Below are 7,921 nucleotides of genomic sequence, written 5' to 3'. Positions count from 1 at the left end.
CTGAAGTCATTAAGGACCAAGAAATTAATAGAGCCACTATACCATCTCTACACACGTACACATACATACACACATACACACGCTTCACGAAGATTGTGTTTCAATTGTGGACAGATTTACTATGGGAGTGGCATTCCATTTCCAGCCATACCAACAACGGGGAAACACTGGAACCTCTGGAATGCATGATGCTGGAAAAAGCAGTCCTGGGAGTGTGAGGACAAATCATTCCTCTCCGCCATCCTCAGCCGTGCCCAAAGACCATGTGCCTGGGGCTCGGGCAGGGTTACCCGTTGGATAGAGACAACACGACTGAGCAAGGCTAGCCCATGGCTACCCCAAGGCTAGCATGGCTGTCAGTCCCACCAGCACAGATAGGATCTGGTTCCCGTGCCTGTGTGGTTGCTCCTCAGTGCCTGGGCCCACTGAGGGCTGGCCTGGAAGTGGCACTTCAGCTCCATCTCGGGGGAAGTGGAGGCTGAGGATGTGTGTGCAGTAGGACCAGAGGTTGTGCAACCCTCGAAGGTGGGCCTGCAGCTTCCCACGGGGCGGCTTTGCCTGGAGCAGCGGAGCCAAAGACAAAGGTGTCCCGGAGAGCTGGAACAGCTCCAAAAAATAATTTCTGAGAGCCTAGGTGCCGAGACAGCAGGGTCTGGCATTCCCGAGCCTCTTGGTACAGCTGCTTCTCCAGTTCGTCCTCGTTCTCAAGCCACTGCTCCCAAATAGCAGCTCCTCAGCAAACTGGCGCGGCCGGCAGCCAGGAAGGAAGAAGTTGAGCGTAGACGGTGGAGCTTCAGCGTACCACTTCCGGGTCACGTCCTCCTGGTTTTTGGTGTCTACATGAGAAGTATGTAGCAGCCCCACGAGCGGCTTCTCCCCGAGCAGAGACGTGAAGGCCAAGTTGCCTGCCCCATGTCGGGCTGACAGAGCATCATCAGCATTGTACTTCTCTTTTCGAAGGTGGGTGATGATCTTGTGTGGTACCGAATGATCTCTTCATGATTGGTCTGAAGGACAGGCAGAGTTCCTGAAGGGCTCTGTCAGGGCTTGGTGATCCTGTGCACCTTGAGTGGGCCACCAGTAAATCTGGCATGGGTCAGGATGGCTAGGCTGTCCAGGTGCAGTGACAGTAGCTCCCCACCACCCTGACCAGCAGCACAGTTCCATGGGCGCCGCCCTCTTGCCCGCCGTCCCTCCCGGACAAAAACAGGTTTTTTTTTAAAGCTTTTTTTCTTTCCCCTTAGCAAACAGTATAAGCACTCTTTAGTTGAATGTGTTTTTAAGAGTACCTGAGATAGCATAGAGGCAAAACCCCTTTTTAAAAGGTTTTGTGGATTTTTCAAATAGTTTCATCGTAATAGAATTGGATTATAATGGCTATAATGAAATCATCACTAGAAATTATTTTTTCAGTTTGGAGGCCTTCATGATGACATAAACTTGATGTTCAGTTCCTAAAGTGACCTAGCTAGGAAGCATATTGATCTCAATAAGAAATGTACAGACAGTCCAAATATTCTTTCCCTCCCTGTCATTTCTCTGGGTTGCAATATTGTTTTTGACTTACTATTTGCTGAGGGGAAGGGACAGTTTCAGAGATTTCTACTTGGCTATTCCTGGCCTCTTGGATAACTCTGACCTCCTCAGGCTCAGGACCAATGGAGGGGTCAACCAGCTACAAAGTATATCTATTTCAGTCACACATTTGGGAGCCAGGGAAATGACCACCGGGTTTGTCCACAGTCCCAGTGGACTCACTGGGAGCCAGACCCAGGCCAGAATTCCATTTATTATTTAGCTCCCATGTGATCCCATGAGTTTAGGGAGCCAAGGAAATGCTTTGCGTGTCTGGGTGGCATTGTCCCTTTCCCCTACTGAACGGCCATAAGTTTCTTTAGGGAAGGACGGTAGAATCATTACTGTGTTCACTTGCTGTGGTATTTCAGGGTCCTTCTTCCTGGGAACCTAGCCTCTTCTTTAGGTTAGAGGTCCAAAAATTGGCTCAGGTTCAGAAATATTGGGATGAGTGACATCAGCCTCCTGGTTATCCATCCTTAATCTCTTTTGATTTAATGGATTAAGTAATACCCTCCCTCAATGCCTAGCTATTTTGCCCTTAGGGACACTGTTCTATTAACAATGTCCATATTACTCTGAGCATAGACCCCCTCTGTCTGCCTTTATGACTTTGCCTCTCTTTACCATAATTATGTCTCTCTTGGGCAGGGGATCTTGTCACTCCCATTGCTACTGGGGATGACCTCTCCTACCACCAGCCATGGTTTACAGAGGACAGTTACCACTGACCTTAAAGATACTGGTGCCCCTCCCCCCTTACCAGCATATCCCTGTTGCTTGGCAAATGGTGCTTCTCCCATGTTTCAGCAGAAGGACCTCTGGTGGTTTTCTGGCCCTATGTAGGTTATTCACTGCCGCGTGCCCATTTCTCTCAGCTTTTAAAACCTCTCACTGTCTATGATGGCAACTCTGGCACGATTACCTCACTGAGTGTGCTCAATTCTTAAGAGGCATCTTAGTTGTGTGTTTGTGCTATCTGCCAAGGTCCTTGCCTGGGTAGTTAAATCCTATTTCTGGATAGATAAACCGTTACACCGCCTTGCATTCCACTAGCCTTCATCAAGCATTCACCTAATCCAGACCAGTGCGTCTTCATAAGCTCCTGCCTATTCAACAGCTCTTTGAGGGTGCAGACCCCTTCTCCCCTTATCAGGCCCAGTATGTCTTTGGCTGGGTTATACCATGACTGAATCTAAGCTATTGACGTCATAGCAAGCAAGGGAAAATGCTAGCCCTTAACAGGAAGAGAGGGCCCCAGGTGCAGGCTCAATGGGTTCAGGGGAATCTGGGAATTCATGATTCTCCTGTGCATCAATCCAGATGTCCTGTCCATGTGCCAGGGTCAGTCTCTCCCTGCCACCCCAAACCCCTCCTTCCAGAGCCCTGAAATTGGCATAACAGATCTGTCTTGTTTGGGAGCTTAACCTTTTGAGCTCTGCTACTGTTATGATTAACTCCTGGTATATCCTTCAGCTTTCTCTGCCCTCCCTCTGGGAGACGAAAGGCTCTTTATGCTACCAAGGAGCCTGTCTCTGGCTTTCACTCTTAGGTTTTAAATGTCAGTCACTCTTAGCTCTTTGTCATAATTGTTTTTTCCAGAGTGTCAGTTGAGCGTGGGTATAGCCGACCAATCCCACCATCCTCATCATTACTCTTTTCCATTTCTTAAAGTCCTATTACACCACACCCATCAGTGATTTCCATTCCACTCGGCACTGTTTTACCATCCCAGTTCACCACTGGCAGAGGTGGTGAACTGGCAAGGGCACTACGCCCTTGTACCAGAGGTTACCAGGTACTATCTGGTACTATATTCTTGTACCAGAGGGCACTGTCTACCCCAGCGAAGGAATTCAGATGGTCAGCCAAGAACTGCCCAACTCCATTGCAGCATCTACTTTCTTAGCCATTCGTGGTACTGACTGGCACTGGTTGGGTTCTCTAGGAGTCAGACACTGAGATGGAGTCGAAGTTCAAAAGTTTAATTATGGAGTCTCTTGGGATCACTTCCTGCAGAAGAGGAGAAATGATGGCAGGATTGGGCCGAGGGAGAAGTCAACCTGGGATGCAGCCTCCACGGGGCCTGCAACAGACAGTGTGGGGAACTCCAAAGCGGGGGTGGCCCTTTGTGCTGTCCAGAATTGGGCTTTATATCCCAACACTGACCAGTCACTGGACACCGGCGTTCCGGGAAAGGGTCATGGCCCTCGGTGAGGCAGCTCTCTTCAGCAGATGCAATCCCCAGAGAGGGGCTGACCGCTGAGGGCTCTCTGCTGGCAACACTCCCGGCAGCTGGGAGAGGAAGTCTTTCATCCCTGGAAGGGGTTCTGGGTGGCGCATCGCAGTGTCTACCACACCCCATATTCCAGGCTATGTGAAGCAGATATTCTTGGCTCTGGGAATCTCTCTTTGCAAAGGTGAATGTTAATATTAAACATTTTCACATGTGAGCTAGATAACACTCTAGTTTTGAATTTTACTTCCCAGTTAATTGCCATTAGCTTTTCAGCTTCCTCCCCCAGAACCCTGTATCATGCATGGTGTTGTCGATTCACAGTAGTGTTCTCTAAACGCACAATTCAGGAATAGGACAGTGTCTTGGGGGACACTGGGTCCTGAGGCCCTGTATTGCCTTTCTCCCTTTTCCATCTGGCTGACCCTTTGAGGCCTGACTCTGATGTCACCACTGCTGTGACATTTTCCTCTAGTCCTCTGGATCAGGACTGTCTGCAATCTTCTTTCCTCTAAGTATCTGGTAGCATAATACTTATGGTGCCGTATTCATAATGCTAAGAGCTAAACTTGGGAGACAGACTCCCCTCAGTGTAAATCCCCACTCTCACGTTTTGCAGCTATATAACCTTGAGTATGTGATGCAGCCTCTCCCTGTCTCAGTTTCCTCATCTGTAAAAGAGGGATCCACCTCCCAGGGTTATTGTGGAGATGAAATGAATTAATGTGTACCACACACTTAGAATTGTGCAAGCACAATTTATGCTCTATGTCTTGGCTATTATTTCACTGTATTCTATATTGTATCTCATTTATTGCCTCATAAGGGACAAGGACCATTAAATGGCCAAGTGTTGGTTAGCACAGTGCCTGGCACAGAAGACAGAAATAAGTACTCATTGACTAAAGTTGACTATCTAAGGCCTAGAAATCTGTTACCTAGCACAAGGAAAATAATAAATTGCCCTCACTAAAAGCTGACAACTATATATTTCTTATAGAAGTATTTGTGTGTGTGATGGCAGTGTTAAGCCTCCAGCGTTTTCTAAAGTGTCTCTGTGGAACACCAGTTCTGCAAAATAATCCACAAAAATGAGTTCAGTGGTCAATTAAGCTGGAGAAATAGTACAGACACTATTGGATTCACTTCAGAGTATTTAAGGCTCTGAGAAGTTCTAGAGTGATATGACTATATGTTTTAATGGAGTCACAAATCCTTTGATAGTTCTCCCTTCAAGTATCAGAGTTTACCCTCCTCCAGTTGCATACAGGCCAAACTTAGTGGCTGATTCTAATGACTAGATGATGGCAGGTGTACCAGTGTGCGCTTTCCTAGTCTGAAGACTCGATCATAAAAGGAAATGTAGACTCCACCCATAGCCAGTTGCTATGTGTCAAAGAAGGCCAAGTGGCAAAGAACTAAGGCCTCCCTCCAACAGCCTTCTTGGGAGTGGATCCTCCAGCCCCGGTCAGGCCTTCAGATGATTGTAGCCATACATGGCACCTTGACTGCAGCCTATGAGAGACTTTGAGCCAGAACCACCCATCAAAGTTGCTGAATTTTGGAAAAATGTATTATATAGCAACAGATAACGAATGCAGAATGAAACATGTTTAACTTTATATAATCTGATGTCTGACCCAGGACAGTCATCCACATAATACTCATCTAACATGGCAGCCCAAACTCTTGTTAGAATGTTAAAATAAATAAATAAATAAATCACTGTACAATTACACATTATCAAGTTTCTCTAAAGTTCTGTTTTAAATATTTTAGAAACATTTTTTCCTTTTAAATTGTTCTATAATTGATTCCTTTTTTTTTTTTTAAGATTTTATTCATTTATTTGACAGACAGATCTCAAGTAGGCAGAGAGGCAGGCAGAGAGAGGAGGAAGCAGGCTCCCCGCTGAGCAGAGAGCCCAATGCAGGGCTCGATCCCAGAACCCTGGGATCATGACCCGAGCCGAAGGCAGAGGCTCAACCCACTGAGCCACCCAGGTGCCCCTGATTCCTTTTTTTTTATGTTTTTCATTTTAGTTCCAGTATAGTTAACGTAGAGTTTTATATTAGCCTTAGGCGTACAAGACAATAATTTAATACTTGCATACATTATTCAGACCTTATCCCCTATTTCCCCCATCCACCCTCCCACCTCCCCCCTGGCATCCATCTGTTTGTTCTCTGTAGTTTGTTTAGAGTCTGTTTCTTTGTTTGCCTCTCACTTTTTTTTTCCCTTTGCTCATTTGTTTTTTTCTTCAATTACTCATATGATCTGCAATTAATTCTTACAAACAAACAAACAAACCCACTATCATAGTATTATCTCTGGATTTTCTGAAGACTAGATTTAACATCCTTGCTTTGCTAAATGCCGTTGTTAAGAAGAGCCTACTTTACTTTCACTAGCCATAGATTCATGTGTGGCTTTAAAAATACTTCGTAGTTTCATTAGTGAAGGGCACTTTAATGGGCCTTATTACCTAGATTCAAATCATGTATTAAATATTGCATCCAAAATAAAATAATTCAAGAAATTCTTGGAAGTTATTTTTTTCTCAAAAAAATTTCCAGTTTAATATTATTACTATATCAGTTTTTAGATGCCCACTTAATAAAGTAGTAAGTAAATGATAAAATCATTGATGCAGGCTTTGTTTTAAAGGCATATTCAGATCTATGCCTCATAATATTCAAAGCACACTGAGGTTGATTAGTATTGTCCTTGGGTGGTTTATCAGAGGTTTAGGTTATCCATAATAAACTTGCTTTCAAGTTCAATGCAGTTAGTATGGAATCTGCTTAATTATAGCTTTTTAGACATTTCAATTTCCTCTACTTAGTTCGCATGAAGACAAGCCCTTTGAAGATCAAATATTTAGCCACCTCCCTACTTTAAGGATGTTTTGGGAGAGCAAAGATTTTTTTGTCAGTTAAGAGAAAGCAGACATTTTCTAGCATTGTGTTAAGAGAAGAGCTGGATGGAAAAACTGGATGGGGCGGGGGGCGGGTGGGGGGTCAGGCATCTTTCTCTCCACCCAAACCGCATCTCCTCAGGATGTCTTCATCATTTTCTCTGAAGTGAATATCTAGACCACCAGACACACCAATTTTCAAATGTAAGAACCAAACACATTCCAAAGCCAACTGTGAAGAATTTTTTGTTTTGTGGCTGTTTTACATTATCCTAATCTCTCATCTTCCCAAATGCTTTGAATAAGTGAGAAGACCTGACAGTCAAAGAGTACAATTTCTTCATAGTCGGTTAACTTTCTTGAGTTACTTTTCCTCAGTTTCACAATGAAAAATAAATGCCAAATGATATTTATTTCTATCATTCGTGGCTTTGGACTTTAGAATTACAGATTCTAAGATAACTGTAATAACGGATAGCAATGAGTCCGTGTTTGACCCTTTCCACATGTCATCTGTCTTTATCCCCAAAACAGTCCTGTGAAACGAGAGGTATTTCAGCCCTGCTGCCCAGAAAGGAGACTGAGGTCCAGAGAATTCACTTATATTGGAGCTTATGGTTGAAAATAGATTTGTCTTGGCATGAAAATTACAAATAACTATAGGAACCACTGTAACCTTGTTATAATCATTTTTGGCCCTTTAAATTAAAATAATCTGTTTATAGGATGTCCTTTAATTGACAGAATTGTTATATATAACACCAGTCTGAAGACAGAAAGTACAGTTTGCATAAAAGATTATATCTACTTTCCCATTATACCTTTACACACATCAGGGATATCAATTCCACAATCAACTATGATAATTAGAGAAACAACAAATGCCCCAGAGGGAGCATTTTCTAGTGATTATATCATAGATACATAATAATATCTTTATAAGCTAAGCAGGAAAACATTCTCAGAAGCATATTGTTCAGGTCAGTGATTTTACAAGAATTCCATAGGATGAATAGCCCCTCTGTCAGAATAAAAGTTGTGGAGCAAATTCCATTATAATTCTCTTTTCTCAGTCACTTGGAACTTTCTCAAAAAGTCTCTTTCCAAGTGAAACTGTCCCTGGTGGCTGCCTCCCAAATGTGATTTTTTTTTTTTTAAGTTAAAGGAAAATTTGTTTCTCCATCCAAGAAGGA

At 43.9% G+C, this 7,921-nt stretch overlaps 1 pseudogene across 1 annotated transcript; it reads right to left on the bottom strand.

Moving 5' to 3' along the window:
• Positions 1 to 225: 225 nt before the first annotated feature.
• On the bottom strand, positions 226 to 2,378 carry LOC308347050 (metaxin-1-like; annotated as a pseudogene). Its single transcript has 2 exons — positions 2,339 to 2,378; positions 226 to 1,027 (listed from the first exon to the last, which is right to left on the bottom strand). The product of its transcript is annotated as a metaxin-1-like (transcript).
• Positions 2,379 to 7,921: the final 5,543 nt, after the last annotated feature.

Source organism: Martes martes (genome assembly GCF_963455335.1).
Source record: "Martes martes genome assembly, chromosome: 8".
In the NCBI taxonomy this organism is placed as follows: domain Eukaryota; kingdom Metazoa; phylum Chordata; class Mammalia; order Carnivora; family Mustelidae; genus Martes; species Martes martes.
Note: the sequence above shows the minus strand (reverse complement) of the source record. Positions and strands in the feature narration are given on the sequence as shown.